A 20,322-nucleotide genomic window follows, 5' to 3' on the forward strand; every position below is an offset into this window, starting at 1 on the left:
ATTTCGGTTTTCAATGGGGTAAACCGAAATTTTAAACCATGGTATTGACATCCATTTTGAAAAGAAGATTGCCTTATTTGGTTGTGACATGACACGGAGGTGGCAAGGCACTAAAAAAAGCTTCGAGCACTTTCTTTAATAACACTGACATTGATTTAAGGGATTATATTAAAATATATCCTTTTCGCTACAAAGGTGCATTTGTTGTAGTGATTAAAGGGATTTTGCAAGTCATTGGGGCCTGGCCACCCCACGATATATGTCCCTCTGGTGCATCTCATGGATAAAGATGGTTATCATACTTAAATGTATCATCCTTCTTTTCATTTAATAAATTGGTAAGGTCCTGGAAAACCCTAGGTAAGGGATTCTTGTTGCACAGAAAAACACAGTTTAACGGTGGAAAGCACGATGCCAACATCCGTGACAAGTCTGCAACAACACAAGAAGGAGAGCACGAATCTGTGCCTGACCGTCAAGTCCCTTTACGTGTGGTACGGTAATATTACCACCCTAGATGTTTGATCCAACGGCAGCATCTTAAAAAGTGAGATGCTGTTGGATCAAACATCAAGGCTGGTACCGCCCACAAGTACTGGAAGCTTTTTGAGTGCCCTTGCCACTTGAGCCTAGCAATCATTGAAAAGAAAATTGTTTATTTAATCAAGGGATTTGCTAGGGACTATCGCATAAGGCATTTCACGGAACGGTGGTTGCATGAGAGATATATTTGTCCCTAGCAAATATTTGTTCTGCGAAAAGCCTTATGCGATGGCCCCTAGCAAATCCCTACTTAGAATAATGGGAATTAATATATTTGCCCCCTTTTCTTCCCCAGACGACCTCGTTGTAGCGCATTTATGACTACTCTTTTTAAACTACGGTGGCGAAGGGAATAAAAGGGCGCGAATATATCATGTCCCTAACCCTAAGCTCAGTGGCATTCCCCTCCGACCGCAAGCAAGCTAAGGTCTAAGGTATTTCAATTTCAAAGACCTTACTTACGCATGGAGGACGATTTTGAGAAATCCGTAGAATCGGGCCTAAAGCTTGCAAAACGGATCTACAATGGCAAGGATCGGAATGTCTCGGCTCCGAAACTGGTCGCTATGGAGAAATCTATCGACACTCCTATGTCGCACGTGCCAACATCTCCGATGGTTTATGCGGTGATTTCTGATCCCGGAATCGTCGATAATTCCGACATTCCTAGCTACCAGCCTCACGTCCACGGCCGATGCGATCCTCCGGCGTTGATTCCGCTCCATTTGAATGAGATCGGAATGGAATCGGATTGCTATTTGGACACTGCATTTGTTTCGATCCGTGGATCGTGGCGCGTGCATTGTGTCATGGCAAGCCGGAGTTGCGATTGCCGCCTCGTGGTTCCCTTTGGAGAGCAGGTAGAATAGAACTTTGGATGGAAACTTATTAATCATTTGAATTTTGTCTTCTTTACTTGAATTTTTTCACATGTTGGGACAAATTGGTATGGTGAATGATCAAATGGTGGAGACACTAAATAACCAAAGAAATAAACACAAAAAAGAAAATAGAAAGAGAGATAGAAAATTGAGAGATATGCAAGGCAAGCCTAGTCTTTCTCTTAGGCTCTGTTTAGCTGGAGGTAGTTAACTTGTAGATTAGGGGTATAAGTATTCAATAGGGAGGCGACAGACATTTGATTTACTTAGAGTTTACCTCGTAGAATAGTGTTAAGTAGTGTTTGGTTGCCAACCTCGTAGAGTAGTAGGAGGGGGTGTCATTACCAATATAGAAAAGAGAAGAGCCACCTTTTTTGAGAAATTTGGCTCGGAAGGTATAAGGAAGGGACATGGATGCCACTTCAGCAGACATGCAATAATTACCTATGAAAATTGTTTGGTAGTCTCCAGGGATTTCGATGCTACATTGGCAACCAAACAAGAGATTTTACCTACATGGCACCCAAATGCAAAGCAAAACCCCTAAACTTAATTTATCAATACAAATGAACATAAGGTTGTCAGTAGCTCTATCCGATCTTTTTAGGTGATCGATTTTTGTTACTGTCTTAAAGTAAAAATACTTAATTATGTGCTATGACCTTTTGGGTGATGATATTTTCACCCCCCTGCAGTATGCATGCGCCCCCCTTATAACGTGATTTGACGTCAAAATGCGTTAAAGTTGCCCATTGTTTATGTCATTTCACGTTATAAGGGGGGCGCATGCGTACTGCAGGGGGAGTGAAAATACCTTCTCCCTTTTCTTATTCCAGTTATATACATACACTACAATCTGTCCTTGGTTCTATTAATGTTCCAACAATTTCTATCAGTTAACTCCTTAATTTTCCTATTTTTGCCTTACTTTTGTGAGTTCAACTTCTATATTTTATGGCTTGAGCCTTGTATAAAAAATAATACCAATTTTATGATGATTCTCAACTGTGCTTGTAAGATCAATGAGTTTTCTTGAATATTTATTTATACGATATTATGGTGAAAAAGTTTTTCCATTTACACGGAGAAGTCAATATTGGGCTTTGAAAAATCATTTATAAGTTGATGTCAAGCTTTTAAACATTGTTGTAGACCATTCAACCAAACGACAATCAACAAATGATTGTCAGTTTTTTGTCCCTGGATAACATTATCCTACAGTTAGTGTATTATTCATCTGAATTTTATTGATACATACACATGATATCAATCTAATGATTGTGATAGGTTTTCAGAAAAGACGTGGTTTTTCTTGTTGACATAAGTGGAAGCATGCATGGAAGGCCACTCGAGAATGCTAAAAAGGCACTAGCAGCAGCTCTCTCCAACTTTACTCCTTCAGATTCTTTTAACATAATAGCTTTCAATGAAGAGACTCACTTATTCTCATCATCTTTGGAGTTGGGAAACAAAGAAACGATTGAAAATGCCACTCAATGGATAAGCGGAAATTTTGTTGCAGGGGGTGGGACAAACATTCTACAACCCCTAAATATGGTAAACTTTCATCTCCATTTGTTATCTATTGATTTTCTTGTTATAAAGCAGTTGTTCCTTTTTTTTCTCTTTTACCAAGATTGCCCAGTACACAATGAAGATTAGGACACTCCTTTAGCAAGGACTCCACAACCTTGTGAGCTCCCATGCAACTTTACAGAAAGTAACATTAAACCTCCTTGCTTTGTCAGAAAATTTTCCAACCTCAACGGACCTGGATTTTTTCTTTAAAGTCCTTAAGATAGTCATATTATACAAGTGAACTTTCCAAAGGATCAACCAAATTGTTGTTAAATAGCCTTAATTCCTGCAAATAGTCTTGAACTTCTGGCCTCATTTGAATCCTTAAGATTTATTAGACCCAAAAATGCTTGCCTCACTTCTGTGCACTCTATGAACACATACCTCTATCGACTGACTCTAGACTGGCCAATGAACTATAGTTGAAGTTAAGCTTAACGGAGGGGTTCTTCCCTACATTCAGTCACCTTCTCCGCTTATAGTTCAAATCTTGGATTGAGATCGTTCTAAACTCCTTCCACTAACCTATTTATTCCTTCCATTAACTTTGATGTGGGTGAAGATATTTTTCCACTTCTTTTTTAGAGGCCCCCTTTGAGCCAATCGTGTTGGCCTTCGTTGTACTTTTATGCTTGTAAATTTTATCCATTATTTTCTTTTTATTGTTTTCATTTTATGCCATTTTGGTTTGTATTTTTTTTTTACTATTATCATCATAGTTTTAAATTTCAGCCAAAACTGACATGAAACTACTAAATGTTTCTGTTTCCATCCCCATTGAGACACACATCGAAGCTGAAAATCATAGCAAAACAAAATCGTAAGCGTATTAGTGATATACTACAATCATATGTGTTACATAATTATATTTATATTATGAATTGCATGTGAAATTTGGTGTGTGTATTATGTATAAATTTTTATATGAATTACATGTGAAATGTGGTATGTATTGAATTATCGGACATGCACGTGCATGTCACCAGGTGTTTGATGTTGTTAAACCATTATGCCTGTTTTTTTGTCTGTGTAATGCTTTTTGGTTGTGTATTTGTTCTTACTCTAGCATTTCATCAAGTTTCATCTCAAATATCGATCATTTGCACATGTTTCCATAATTTTACAGGGTTTTTATTGAAATTTCCATCTGAAACTGTCGTGTTTCTATTTCCATCATGACCGAAACAAGTACCGCAACCGAAACCTAAAACCTTGATCATCATCATGATTCTTCAACATAATCAATTTAACAGAGAAATATCTGTGGTTCTTAATTTGTTTTTTGGTTTTTGTTAGGCTATGGAGATGTTAACCGTTGCTCATGATTTGTTTTCCCAAATTTTTCTTATCACCGATGGAGCTGTTGAAGACGAACAAAACATTTGCAATGCTATGAAAACTCATATGACTAGTAGAGGATATATGTCCCCTCGCATTTCCACTTTTGGTATAGGTAAAGATTCTGGCAGTGTCATATCAGATTTTCATTTAACTAGATTGTTAAGTAAATCCTCTAATTGTAGTTCTCTTTAATATGGTGACCCATCTTCCAAAAAATTGAACACTCTCCAGCTGATAAATTTATTTGGGGGCAACTTTGAATTTATGGACATTCTTTTAGCTCAATTTTAATTTTCCATTTGTTGGTTCCATTTAAGCTTATTCTTGTATGCTATTATTCTTTGATTGGTGACACATGTTTTTTGTGAACTCAACCTGTTTTGAGGGTAATGTCAACACCTTCCACTGGCTATGAATTTTGAATGTCAAATTATTGGTTTGCTTGGGGATCATTTGTAGGTTTCATGTGCCACACTAAATGGATTATAAGGACAGCATGAAAATTGGAAGTATTTGTATCTGATTATCACTGCAGTTGCTGAATTCAGAAATGCAAAATTTTGAAAATGAATCCCCCTTGAATATACTACTTCTCTCTCTCTCTCTCAAAAAAAATAAAAATAAAAAATAAAAATCTTGAAAGACATTTATGAAGATCCAAAACATCCATAACCCATGGTCTTATTTGTCCTACGCATCACATCCGATCTGTGGCACGCTGAATTATGCAGGCACCCTACAATATATTCCTTTTCAATGTGAATACTTACAAAAATTCAAACTTAATAGAAGTACCTAAACCAAGAAATTAGTTAATTTTTGCACCTGCGAGCCTCGGTCACCTTGTTTTCTCTAGCACACAAACTCTGCCACATGCCAGTATATCCACTCATACAGCTAAAAGCACAGCCATGTGTGAGCCATTCCTCCAAACTAACAAATGTTATCAATGCTAAGATAGTTGACTCAGTTGTACATTTAGAAATAGATAATTGTAGCACCATTCTTCCCAGGGGCCTCTAGCTCCATTCCTCCACCTATATAATTTTCAATGATCAGTAACAATTGTAAAGGATGACTCTGGCTCCATTCCTCCACTTCTGTAATTCTCTATGGTCCATGATCATCAATATCTGCACATTTATTTATTACTAGAATTGTGGATAAAACTTAAAGAGAAATATCATTTCATTTCAAAATACTTACTTTTTAAAATAGATTTCAGTCGTGCATGCATTTTTTCGTAAAAGAACAAAAGAAAGAACTCTTGCTTCATCAAAGTTACAGTTATTCTTGAACCTATATGTGTGTTTACCTTTCTTTGTTTCAATCACCTTTTTTTATTTACTTATTATGTTAAAATTATTGCCAGGTTCATATTGTAATCATTACTTGTTGTGAATGCTGGCGTTAATTGGTAGGGGACATTATGATGCTGCATATGATGACGGTGAGTTAATAGTTCTTTTGTAAACTGGCTCATTTATGAGTATTCCAACTTTAGTGTCTAAATACTTGCAACAACATCAAATCAAATGGTATTAGTTTAGAAATACCTTAAAAGAATCTTGTTGTTCTTTTTTTTTTTGCGAGTGGGTGGAGTTGATTTTGTCAGGGTTACCAAAATTTCGGCCTAATTCTTATATTTTTCGAAACCAAGTGGATTTCATTTCGGTAGAAGCTGAAATCAAAATATTTCAGTGGCCGAAATTTAAAACCATGACCTCCGGTAGGTTGAGTAATCTACATGGAAAATAGTATGAAAATGTAGGTTCTTTTTCTTTTCTTTTTCTTTTTTTTCTTTTTTTGAGAGGAGGGAGTGGGCATGGGTGAGGGGTGTGCTAGAGTACTTAGGCAGTCCAACTTATCAATTTACTTTTATTTGATTTCTCTATGTTTAGGTATGCATTGGTATTTTTATTATTTTGGGCATCACTTTTTTATTTGGAAGCGAAATTACATTCCGACAAATTTATTATGTTTTTCTGGTCAATTTTACATTGTCAGTTTGTATCTAAACATAGTATAGGGTTGCCTTAGGGTTATTTGGGTGTGTGGTATATATAAGTTATTGTATGGCTTCTTTTCAATCGTAATGAAGAATTTTACAATTGCTCTTGAGATCTCTCTCAAATCCATCTAAATTGTGAAGCTTTCTCCTACTCGTGAAACATAAAATCCTAGAGTGAAGCTAGTTGTCCATCTCTTCTCCAACCTTTTCCTATCAGGCCCTAGCTATTTCCTATAACTAAACCATCTTTTCTTCGTTCCCCACCACTTGTTCATTGCAGTTTAGCAAAATATGCTTAAAAACCTGCAACCTCACCTAAGCCAATAGCCGCCCAGTCAATCTATTTTCCCTTGTCCTATTTCTTAAACCCTAACACTCCATCCTTCAGTCCATTGAAACTCTAATTCCATTTAGCCTATTTCTTCAAAACCCTACCCCAAATCGCCCCGTGGGAGCACCCTTCACATTGATGCAAACAAAATAGAAAAATAATTCAGTTTGTAGTTCAAAATAGTGAAGTTTCATTTAACAACCTTTCCCTTTTAGATTCACAAGGTATCATATTAATGCAGATCATTAAACGTAACTTTGACCATTAGGGGATAGTTTTTTTAAAATTCGAAGGCTTTATCCTACATCTTTGTTTTTTGGCAGATTCAATTGACGTTCGAATGCAGAGATTTTTCACAGCAGCTTCATCTGCGATACTTACAAATATAACCATTGGCATTTTTTATTGTCTTGATGATTTGAGGTATGCTTTTCCCCATCTAGTTCTTCCTATTTAACCTTTATTGGCTTCACTTGAAGTATCTACTAGTATTGCTTCAAGAACCTGAACCGTTTCACAACTCCTCTGTTTAAATGATATTCTTTAAGGGACATGGTTTTTAACTTTTAATGGACATTAATTTAGTTAATGGTAGTTTCTAAGACCACCTTCAATGAATAACTCTAGTGATAGTAATCGTCTTCTTGGTTGTCTTTAACTGCCAATTCATCTCCCATCCACCCCCTCCAATTTCTTTGATGGAAAATGATTTGCGGACGCCAAGGGAGGACCGCACGGCCACTCCCTGCATGCCCTGCATATGGGTCACATCACACAGGTCTGGCCCACATACTCGACTCTAAGGGAGTGGCAGTTCCGGCACTCCCATCCTCCTCGGGCTTTCTGCTAGCACTCCTCTTCATTATTTTGAGTTCATATTATGAACAATATGACTTACAAAGTGGTTATGTATTTGACTTCTTAGGTGTACCCTTTCCCTATTCCAGATCTTTTATCAGAGTGCCTTTTGATATTATCGGGAAGATACCGAGGAACCTTTCCGGATTCTCTCAAAGCCAAAGGTATATTGGCGGACATGACAAATTCTGTAATAGATTTGCGAGTGCAAAAAGAAAAGGATATTCCTCTTGATAAAGTAAGGTGCTGACTTTCAAACTTGACAGCATTGCTTCATCTTTAAATCTTCTATCTCTAATAAAGCACATTGCTTTTTCAAATCTTTATCTTTGTCTTCAAGGCCTGAGATATGAATTCTGTCAAGATTTGAGACTCCAATAGGAAGAAGGCACTGCAGTTTTTTGGCCCAGTTTTTGAGGACTCTATGAACAAAGTTCCATCAATAGTCAGCAGCTAATTTAAAATTCTAATCTACAAACAGACATGCGCACATTAATGTGTTTGTCTAATCATCTTCAATTTGTGCATTTTGACAACCAAATCAAATTCTCTCTCGATACCTTCCTAAAAAAAACCGATTCGCGGTTATGCACTCTTCGAATAGGAATCCATTTTATGAAAGATCCTGGCTTTCGTGCTTTGGTGGGTCGTCCGAGATCCTTTCGAGACACTAATCCAATCCATAATGATGTACTGGAAAAGACAACATTTTTGTTACTTGACAAACCATCGGAAGAAGCAAATACAAAGTTCAGGCGCCTCTCCTGCTTTCCGGTCTATAAGACTAAGAATTGGGTTCTCTTAGTGAGGTACTTCAGTTGTTTTCTTCCTTTTTCATCTTTCCATGCACCTAATCCTGTAAACCATTTGTGTACACTTGTGGCCCAAACCACCTTTGAAACAGAATAAGAGATTTGTCATTCGTCAAGCTAGGAAGGTAGGGTGAGGAACACTTGTCCCATGATTGTTTGGGAAGACTACAAACTCAATCTTGTCAATGTAAAATAGAAAGTGGACTCCCCCGATATAGAATCATTCAACGTTGAAATTTCGATGGAGTAGAAATGTAGAATTATCCTGTCAGATGGAACAACAAATGCACTTTCTTTGGTTTTTCCTCTGTTCAACAGCTTATTATTAAAATCTGCAAATTGAACTTATCCATTTGCCATCAGTTACGTGTCTTACGACATCATGGGGATCCTGATAAAACTAAGGCTCCTCCATACTCTATCCTAAAAAGAATTAGCGTTGTAGCTTATGAGTCAACAAATGAATTTGCGACTAAAAATGCTCTGATTATCTTAGCTGGAAGAAAATCATAAAACCTGTTGGGACTCTTCAGCACTGCAAGGCTAGATAGTTTAATTTCATGTGTTCAAACAAGTTTGACTGTATGACTTGCTATTTTTGCTTCGTCTGTTTCCATTTTTTGTCCCTTGCATCCCCTCTGTCATTGTGGTGCAAGTGCATGTTCATCAGGGCTGTTGATCTGCTGGGCCTGCACCAGACTATAGATCGCTTCCCAGATCCATGACGAATGGATGATCCTTGCCCCAAGATCAAGAAGGGATTTTATAGACTTTCATAGACATTATCACTGTCGGAATTTTCTGTCCCTGATTGTGCGACGATCTCCATTCTGTGACTGGTGAGATTGTACATTCTGATTGTTACCATCCAGATTAATGGCATTAATAGTGACACTCATTCCACATGCATGGTGTTAGTGTTGAAGGGACAAGTGGCAAACCAATCTAATGCTTGTGAGTGACAGTAGCAAACCACGTTCCTGCATATGCATAAACCAGGAATAGATGTTTACAAACTATGACTTTGACTTGATAATCGGCCTTTAATGTTCAACTTGGGTGAGTCAATGGAAACCTCAACCATTTTCTAAGAAATCAGTGAAAAGAATGGGATCGATTTTAGTTGTTAACTTACCAACTTCTCCAAAAGCTAAGCTGTTGGAGAAAGGCAGTATTTAATCTTTATACTTTAACACTCCCCCTCACGTGTGGCCCACTTGGCAAACACGTGGCACATGTGGCCCCGCTTCTTGGGTTGACCATTGCACCTGGATTTTTTATAACAAGGAGGTTTGAACTCGAGACCTTTGGCTCTAATACCATGTTAACTTACCAACTTCTTCAAAAGCTTAAGCTGTTGGAGAAAGGCAGTATTTAATCTTTTATACTTTAACAGTAAGTTAACATGGTATCAGAGCCAAAGGTCTCGAGTTCAAACCTCCCGGATAGCAAAGTTCACATGCGATGGTCGGTGTTAGAATATGTGAGATCCAACGGTTAGATTGGGTTAAGATTTTACATATTCTAACAGTTAGAATACGTTGGATCCCACAGATTCTAACAGTCAGCCCAAAGTGGGACCGCACGTGCGGGGGAGTGTTAAAGTATAAAAGATAAACAATGCCTTTCTACAACAGCTTAAGCTTTTGGAGAAGTTGGTAAGTTAACATGAGAAGATGGTAAGTTAACATGGTATCATAGCTCAGGTGCGGTAATCCTAGTTTGCCTCCAAGGGCGGGAATGTCCCTAGGAGAAGATCTCGGAAACCCCGGTGTAACAATCTCGTGGTTCCCACTTTGCCGCTGCGTGGAGGGGCGAGATTGCCCACGTTGCTTCCACGTGGAGGGGGAGATTGTTGGGGTTCCACGCAAAAGCAAATAGTCCCACATCGGATAAGTGAAATGGATGGGGGTGGGTTATAAGCAAGGTTTTAAATTTCGGTTTCGGTAACAATTTCGGACCCCACCGAAATCCGAAATTTGGCGAAATCCGAAATTTCGGGCTGAAATTCGGTATTTATTGAAAAATAATATTTAATTAATTTCGAAATTTCCGAAATTTTGTAATATTTCTTTTTTTTAAATATACATTTTCATGAAATTTCAGCCGAAACTATCGAAATTCCGAAATTTGGTATTTCGCGAAATTTGAAATTTCGGCAAATTTCGGTTTCAGTGCCGACCGAAATCTGAAATTTTGGATTTCAGATTTCGGCTGAAATTTAATACCATGGTTATAAGGGAATGGGCACCCTCACTCTAATGGCTAGCTTTTAGGGGTGAGTTCTATACCATGTTAACTTACCAACTTCTCCAAAAGCTTAAGCTGTTGGAGAAAGGCGTTATTTATCTTTTACACTTTAACACTTCCCCGCACTTGTGGCCCACTTGGCAAACACGTGGCACATGTGGTCCCACTTTGGGCTGACCATTGCATGTGGATTTTTTTTTTGAAAATTAACATTTATTATTTCAAAGAGTACCAAATATGGGACAAGCTGTCCCCTAAACAGGCTACAACAGTACCGCACCCTATATACAGTAGGATTAGCTTACATATCCGTTATATGCTACCCATTCCCATTCCCTATTACATTATCCAAAAGCCTAACTTGTATTATCGAATCCAAACAAAAAGTGCCAAATTTGTGGGCCCCACCAAGACAAGATCCGTGTCCTTCCATGCCACACAGACTTATCCACCACATTCCAGTTGGCGAATTCGATTTTCAAAAATCCCGCTCAAAGGCGTAGAGCTATTGTGCGCCCCTAACCGTGCACGATAGCCAACAACCCATCTTCATCACCCGATCTATGGCGGCCTCCACCACCAAGCCCCCCCCCCCCCTTCTTAAATCTGGCAACATAGCTGTTTCTGGCACCATCCCCTCCATTTTCTACTTCCGCTAACCCCAAAAAGTTAGAATTCGGCAACCTCTATTACCGCTGGCCACTAAGCCTAACCTCAAGCCACCTCCCATGATCTTGAGTCCGGAACCCACGGCAACACCTACAATCAGATCCGGCAACCCCATTGCTAAATCCGGCAACCCACAGCCTTCAGATTCGGCAACCCGTGGCCTCCCATGACCTTCCACAATTCCATATCCAGAAACCCACGGGCCTTCCACAGCCACCCACAACCTTCCACGACTCCAGATCCTGCCTTATGGCCTCCACGACCTCCACAGCTCCAGATCCGGCTCCATGGACCCAGATACGACCTCCACGGGAGAGTCACTCTCCAGATCTAGCTTCCACAACTTCAAATCTGGCCTCCATGGAGGAGCCACAGCCTTCCACGGCTCCAGCTCCGGCCAACATCACGGCTGTGTGTCAGAGAGAGAGAGAGAGAGAGAGAGAGAGAGAGAGAGAGAGAGAGGCTGCTCCCCTCCCTAAGGGGGTTTCCGTTCGGGGAGCTCCGGGGATTTTTCACCAGATACCAATTTGAAAGGAAGGGGTGTCGCATGTGGATTTTTGTTATCCGGGAGGTTTGAACTCGAGACCTTTGGCTCTGATACCATGTTAAACTACCAATTACTCCAACGGCTTAAGCTGTTGGAGAAAGGCGTTATTTATCTTTTATAATTTAACATTAGTTAATAGTGCTTTGGGTTCGATAGTAAAAGCCTGACCGGACCTAGTTGATTGATCCCAATTTTGAGTTGACTAGCAGACTATTTGAACATTATGAGGAATTTATTATGCTGTGTTGATTGGTTCAGCTGTAAGTCCCCGTTCAAGTTTTGCATTTTTCTTGTTAGGAATATTGTTTCGTGGAATAACACAAACAGAAGGCCACAACACAATCACTGGAGGCAGAATTGCGCCAATACTGTTCTAGTCTGTAACAAAGCTTCTGATGCCCAATTCTGCCACTGAGATGACGGGGGCAGATTACAGCGAAGCTGTAAATTTTGCACTTACTAGAGCTGACTAACCGACATAATGGCTTCCTTAGTATAAAATATGTCAATTTACCATCAGGAGAGTTAGAGATGTATCCCATCTCATTTGTCGAAAAGATAAAAAAGAATGATATTGCCATCTTAGGTAACCACGCAAGATTGCTTCCGGAAAGTGGTTCACATCACGAGTTGGAAGGAGGCAAAATTAGTTATCTGAATCTGACGTATATGCCATCGGAACCAGAACTTGTTTTTCCATTGATATCTCATATCCCTGATTTTTGTGCCAGGGTACTTGTTTTTAGATGTAATATTCTTTCATCTTTCTGGTGCTTGGTATCATCATAAATTTGATATTCAATTACATCCTGTTAATCAATGTAGAAGGATTCTGAATATGTTTTCTACTTGCTCTCCTTAATTGCTGCCTTACTGAACAGGTATTTGCAAAGCAACAAATAGATATGTTCACAGCTCAAGCATGGTTTTCTGAAAGCAAACAACTTGAGGAGAAGGTTGATTACAGTCTTATCTTAATGATTCGATCACTTATTTTACTTGATATGATCATAGCTATCAAGTGCCATGATAAATGAACTTTTGCACTTTTATTGAAATCTCAAAAGCAATATGATTACCTGTTCTTTTCATTTTTCCAGCATATTTAGCATTCTTGCATTGTTTCCTGAGTTCTCCAATATTATTTTCTTCTAAGAAGTGGCTAGTCTTTTAAGAAATGATTTGATTAATGGCTCTCATAATGCTTGATTAGAATGTCTTACGGTATATTTTCCCTCAGCCTTTTCTTTTGGTAAGTGGATTTTAATGGTGAATTGCAAAAAGAAAATGTAGATACCAATCTGAGAGCTATAAACAAAGCTCTCCTTGGAAAGTGGCTTTAGAGATCTGGTGAGGAGAAGAATCAGCTGTAGATGCAGATTATCAAGAACAAATATGGTGGTAGTCTAGGGGATTGCAGGTCCGGAGATAAGTATAGGCAAAACAGGTTGACAATGTGGAGAGATATTCTGAAGCAGATCGCTAACTTCTCAATAGCAATCAAATACGGAGTGCATGGGGGGATAGAGTCAAATTCTGGAAGTGTAATTGCTGTAAAGAGAGGTCTCTCATGGTTTTGCTTCCTGATCTTTATGTAGTGGTTGTGGATATAGAAGCTTCAGTTAGAGATTCCATTGATGGAGCTAGAGAGGGGGTGACCTGTAACTTAAGGTTCAACGGAATTTCTTTGACTGTAGGTTGATAAGGTTGCTTTGCTCCTAGAATGGTTAGAGGACACTTGTATTATGAGGGATGGTAGTGATAAAAGAGTATGGATCTGGAAATCCATCAGGGTGTTTAACATGAAATCTTGTTACCATTGTTTCCTTCCAGTTGTGTAGTCTACTCCAGTTAGTTGCCTGTAGAGAATTCTAGGCCTCCCTCCCCCCCCCCCCCCCCCCCCCCCCCTCCTCTGCGCGCCCACGAAGAGTGTGTGCGCCTTTGGTTGGACGGTTGCTTTTGGATAAGAGCACGACGGTCGATCATCACATAATTGGAGTTGGAGTTGGAGGGATCCTTAGAGACGAGCTTGGTCGAACAAATTGGACATTTTCTAACTCAATTGGTTTTAAGGAATCCAATGGGCAGAGGTGATCTCTGTTTTACATAGTATTAGGCTCACAGATAATGGAGATTTCGATCATTTGTTTCGATCATTTGGATGTGATAAGATGGATGGACCATAGGAGTCCACATCATTAGAGATTTGAGAATGCCATTGAAGAAATCCAGGATTGATTGAGAGGCCGCGAGATTTTCTTCATCATGTTAATAGCGACACTGATCGGCTGGCTCGAACAGGAGTCGAGAGAGTTCACTTGGAGTTGTTTAGTTTCCTTCCTCCTTAGCTTATCTAGGGTATTGTTTTTGCTATGTATATGATGTTCTTTTGGTCTTGTTTTCTCTTGTATTGACCACCACAGTCCCTGGGGCTTTTCCCTTAATAAAATCCTTCACCATTCGAAAAAAGGGAAGATGCAACACATTTCCTAGGACCATAGCCATCACATGCACCAAAATTAGTGAAATAAAAGATAGTACATATATCAAATGACCATAGCCAAGTCACCTGAGATTCCTGTGGCCGAGTTTAATGGTATCATAAAACCAAAACTGTGTTCTCCCATTTAATCTTCTCAGCTCAGTTGGGACTGGATAAAGTTTATGAGCATACATTTTGGCAGATCTGACTAGTTTTAAGCTTTTAGTCCCACAAATGATGGTTTTCTTCTTTAACATTTTTCTTTCAGCTTTACTTTAGTATTTGAAAAACTATGCTGGAATTACTGACAATGTTGATTGAATCGGCCCATGCATTTGAATGAATTTGGGGTGACATTTGATCCATCACGGAGATTAACTGAAATGGGCTTTAATGTTCAGATGACATGGAATTCATTCAGTTGCTAATGCGTTTCTTGTACAATTCAGGTCACAAAAATAAGCATGCAATCTGGTGTCACGTCTGAATATTCTCGTATGGTTTTAGTTCAAAGTGACAGAGAAAAACATGCCCCAGGATCAGTTGGGTTAAAAGAGGTATTAATCTTTCCTAACTATTACTACAATGTGTATTAAGTGCATTCATCTTTTACATCCTTGACGAGTTGACACAACTAGAGTACCTTATGAGTTCTTTCGGAGTAAAAAAATCCCACATTGAACACCAATCCAACAGTCATTAAGGGATTTACATTATTTTGATTGAGGCCCTCTTTTGTTCAAGTAGAATTCCTAATTTGCTTAAACCTTGAATTAATGACTTCCAAACATGCATCTTAAATTCCTGAATTTACCGAAACCAACCTTGGATGAATTGGAAACAAAAATTTTTTTACTGGTGGACTTATGCTGTGCTTGCATTTGGCATGTACAAGCTAACCATATTAAACTTACACACACACACACACTGGTGGACTTATGCTGTACTTGCATTTGGCATGTACAAGTTAACCATATTAAACTTTCACACACACACGCGCGCGCGCGAGAGTGCACGCCCTCTTTCTATCGATGAATGTATATATAGTACGGCTGGTATAGAAACCCCAGGAAAGTTTGAATTAGCATGAAACCTATGTCAGTTTGTTCATTTTTTTTTAAAAAAAAAAAAAACATTTCAGTTTGTTATATATTTAAAAAGGTCTAAGCAAAATCAATTTAGACAAACTGACCTGATGGAAAATGCCTAAATTTGAATTTTGATCAGGCATTTGCTATATCTGGATAGCATTTTCTTATGATTTGCGATTCTCAATGTTCAGAAACTTGAATTCAATTCCTTTTGACAAGTAGTGAAAAACTGGTCAATTTTGCTCGAGAATGACCATCAACACATCAAATTTTTCCATAAAATTTCAAAATTGAACACCAGATAGAGCTGTGAAGAAACTAAATAACTTACCCAAGTTCTGGGTCAATGCGTTTTAGAATATTGCCCCATTTAGTTTTCAGTGAGAACCTTACATGGTACCACCACATCCTCATTCTTGAAAAAAATAGGAAGAAAACTAAGCTTCAACTAATCAACTCTAACGAGTCTCACAAAATCCATGGAACAGAAAAACAGGATGAGCTCGCAGAATAATCCAACCCCCAAAGACAGAGTAACGATACTGCGTGGCTTGACTCTTGGCTTTGGCAATCTGACTGCAACTATGGAAAATGCTCCCATTGGATTTGGAGAAGCGGATTTGCTCGAATCCGAAATTGCCATCATGAAAGCGCTCCGCTGCTGTAACAGGATGGCCGACTGTTGTTGCTGCCTGTGTTGCATCAAGACATGTTCAAAGATGAATGACCAGTGTGCGATTGCTCTTGCCCAACTCTGCACCGCTCTTTCATGTTTTGGCTGCCTCAGTTGTTGTATAGAATTATGCTGTCCTGACTCTGATTGAACAACCTGTAGTTTTCAAGCTTTCTTTTCCTTCTCTATGGTAGCCGGTTTGGTTTTGAATCTCTTAGTTCCTTTTTACATTTGTATAAATTTTGTAGTATATCCTATGTTCTGTTTTCTTCCTAAACAAATAGCAAAAGCTTTCTTCATAAAGGTATGTAATAACATTTGTTTATATTATGTCAGAAAATTACATTTTAGGACTGTAATTGTATCCCGTGTTTGGCAGCCATGAAATTTTTTCCACGGAATATTAATTTTTCTCTCCCTGGGAGGAGAGGGGAACGAGGGTGAGGGTGAGGGCACGAGTGAGGAGACGGTGAGAAGCGGTTAAAAAAATGGGAAAAGGGAACCTAAGAGTTTGCATAGGAAAAGGGAACCTAAGCTGCTTACCGCTGGCGACTGGAAAAGTATTCTGGTGAGTGGCTAGTACTGTTTTGTTCCTCTCCGATATATAATAATACCCTGAAGTTTCAAGCCGATCCGACAGCCAGATCAGGAGAACAAAGCTTTCAAAGTGAATGGCACTCACTGTAAGTTTTTTGAACTGCCACTCAAATTCGAAATTTACAAAAACTGCCACCCACTTTGAAAGCTTCGTTCTCTCAATTTGGTAGTCGGATCAACTTGAAACTTTAGGGGGTGATACGTCGGTCGGAGAGGAACCACTCACTTTGAAAGTTGAGTTCTCCTAATCCGGTTGTCGGATTGACTTGAAGCTTTAGGGGGCGATTTGTCAGTCAGAGAAGAACAAAATGATACCAACCACTCGCCGGCCGTAAGCAGTGCAGTGCAAACTCTTAGGTCCACTTTTCCCTAAAAAAATCGAGAAAAGAAAACGTCTTCTAAAATTAGAATTTTTTTCCAGCCACTTTGCACCATCTCCTCACTCCTTGCATCTCAATTCTCAAGTCTCTCCCTCCCCAACTCTCCTTATCTTCCTTTCACCACATGCTAAACTAATATTCTATGAAAAAAAATTTCATCGTTGCCAAACACGGTTGAAATCCCTTGGGATGTCTCCTGGTTAATCATTCCTTGTCTGGTGAAATGTCACCCTTATCTACTCCCAACAAAATCCAAGCAAAAAACCACTAACCTGTGGGTTATTTTTGCTTGGATTTCTTGGGAATGACTCTCTCCAATAGATCCACTAAGGAGGAGCCATGTTCCCTCATGCTAAACGATCCGATCGATGAAGATTGAAGACTAGTGATTGGTGTGGACCATTGCCTTTTTATTATCTAGTCGTACATTTTCAGGACACAAATCGGAAGGCTAGGATCATGCCTTGGGCAAAAGTTCTAGGATAATGATGCTTATACGAGTGTGAAGCCTATACTTTCCCCGCTAATGTTTTTCCAAGGTGTGTTTCTTAGATGTACACTTTTCACATGCTCAGTTCACACGGGTTAAGATTTGTTAGAATATTCAAACAATTATAATTAAAAAATATCTTATGGTCCTGTTCTTGCCAAACCCCAGCTTTAATTTAATAGATTAAATAATAAAACGTCAATTAAGACCATTTAAGGGAGACTAGCAAATAATAAAAATCAAGTAAACTGTTGGGTAATATTTTTTTTTATTAACTTTAAAATTTTATTATATAAAAAAAGGGCAAATTGGGCGCTGATATCCCCCCCTCTTTAGGCTATTGCACCCCCCGGACGACGTTAAACGTTAGGATTTAACGTATATGTCACTTTCCCACAATTTGACTCTCTCTCTCTCTCTCTCTCCAGTCTCCACACACACACACAACAGGAACAGTTGGTGGGCCCAACAGAAACCGTTGGTGGAATGGTGGGCCCATCTTTGAACAACATAGGCCCCACCCATACCACACCATAGGATAATCCAAACCGTCCATTTGATGAGCCATAAACGTAAATAGGTTGCGTCCCAAAATATCATTTCCATAGGTTGATCCTAGCCCTCCCATCTAAATAGAAACTACATCTTATGCAACCTCTATAGATTGTAGGGTTGTGATCATCCTATGGAAATGATTTTTGGGGCACACATTGTGGCCCATCAAATGAATGGTTTGGATCATTCTATGGAGTTGGTCGTAAAGTAACATTAAGGCCCGTCCACAACATAGGACGATCCAAGCCGTCCATGGTTTGGATAATCCTATGGAGTTGGCTGTACAGTAACATTAGGGCCCAATCATAGGCCCCACCGATATTTTTTCAAATTGAAGCGTACCGTCCACAACATAGGATGATCCAAGCCGTCCATGGTTTGGATCATCCTATGGTGTGGTTCATACATTAACATTAAGGCCCAATTTAGGCCCCACCCATATTTTTGAAAATGAAGTGTACCGTCCAGACCATAGGATGATCCGAGCCGTCCATTTGATGGGCCACAATATAAATAGGTTGTGCCCCAAAAATCATTTCCGTAGGATGATCACAACCCTACAATCTATAGAGGTTGCATAAGATGTAGTTTCTATTTAGATATGAGGGCTAGGATCAGCCTATGGAAATAATATTTTGGGACGCAACCTATGTACGTTTATGGCCCATCAAATGGACGGTTTGGATTATCCTATGGTGTGGTATGGGCGGGGCCTACGTTGTTCAAAGATGGGCCTACCATTCCACCAACGGTTTCTGTTGGGCCCACCAACTGTTCTTGTTGTGTGTGTGTGTGGAGAGAGAGAGAGAGAGAGAGAGAGAGAGAGAGAGAGAGAGAGACGGTCAAATGGTGGGAAAACGTTAGCCTGCCGGGGAATAGCCTAAAAGTTGGGGTGTCAATGGATCCAGACGGTCTGATGGACCATCCGAATCCAAACTTTAATGAACGGGATATAGGCATACCAAGAGGGTCCATGGGCATATTTCGGATTCCCAATCATATGATCCGAAAATTTTTGAATCGGATCCAGGCATGCTGCGAAAGTCCTTAGGGACAGTCATGATCCGAAATCATCTTACAGTAATACCGTCAAAATCATTACAACATCAATGTTAAGTGGGGGTATTCTCGTCAAAATAGTCATATTCTTTTAGTAGTTACCAGTTTCCATCTTTATTGAATGAAATCTCCTTTTCAAAATAAATCTCCTATTCCTTCCAATGTAAGTAACCCCTTCCCATTTGTGGAACAAACATCTCATCTTCCTATCTGTAACGATCTACTCCATGTTCTGTCCCTAGTCATTGCTCTCACACTCACCATCGCAGTAAGCACGGAAAACTCCTGCTAAGTTTTTGGTTTCTATTATCTTCTTAGAATACTGGATAGTGGATACATATTTTTTCATGTTTTTAGTACTTCATTGAACTCGATCACTGCTTTTCATTATGGTGGAGTGACATTCTAACTCTCTTTAAAAAAAAATTAAATGGATTGTGATCGTGACGTGGAAAGTAGGATCTGAAGAACATTCCAAATCCGATCCGACCGATAAGGAATTTGAATGGATCGTGACCGTGACATAGGTGGATCCGATCCGAAGTGGATCCGTTGACACCCCTAGGCTACAGGGGGGAATATCAGCGCCCAAATAATTAGGGAAGTGATTGTTATTTTCAAGAAAAGACAAACAAAAGTGAAAGCTAAAGTCTGCAAAGAGGGTGGGAATATCATTTTCTCAGTATTATTTAACATGGGTCTATAGATATGGCTTATTGGTTAATATAATCTGTTAATTGATAAATTGCTGAAATTGTGGGTCCGTCACTTCTGCCAATGGGAGCCTCCAGACTACACCCCATTTCCCGAAAATTGAAGGGGGCCCAGATAACCACCTCAATTGGGCTGCATCAATCAGATGATCCTAACCGTCGGCTTGCTTTGTTCTACCATCCATCCAGGAGGGCTTACGAGATGAACGGCTTTTATCAAATCTACATGGGTACAGCAGAGATCCACAAATCCACAGCAGAAACAAGCTGTCAAGAACTAATGCCCCGGGAATTTTAAATGCATTTTCTTCAAGGAAAATGATATATTCGCCCCTTTTTTTACTTGGTCCAGCCCTCTATAGTGTATTTATGGCTACGTTATTACACTAGACGGGTCTGTCCCAAGTTAAAAAAGGGACTAATATATCATTTGCCATTCCCCAAATGTTCCTCACAATAAA

At 39.3% G+C, this 20,322-nt stretch overlaps 1 pseudogene across 1 annotated transcript; it reads left to right on the forward strand.

Moving 5' to 3' along the window:
* The first annotated feature begins 907 nt into the window (after positions 1-907).
* On the forward strand, positions 908-16,422 carry LOC143863523 (uncharacterized; annotated as a pseudogene). Its single transcript, XR_013240893.1, has 9 exons — positions 908-1,403; positions 2,712-2,981; positions 4,299-4,455; positions 5,716-5,793; positions 7,009-7,108; positions 7,611-7,781; positions 12,703-12,777; positions 14,753-14,860; positions 15,883-16,422. The product of XR_013240893.1 is annotated as an uncharacterized LOC143863523 (transcript).
* Positions 16,423-20,322: the final 3,900 nt, after the last annotated feature.

This window comes from Tasmannia lanceolata, unplaced genomic scaffold (genome assembly GCF_043159265.1).
Source record: "Tasmannia lanceolata isolate RefF3 unplaced genomic scaffold, GAP_Taslan_0.1 ptg000044l, whole genome shotgun sequence".
Classification (NCBI taxonomy): domain Eukaryota; kingdom Viridiplantae; phylum Streptophyta; class Magnoliopsida; order Canellales; family Winteraceae; genus Tasmannia; species Tasmannia lanceolata.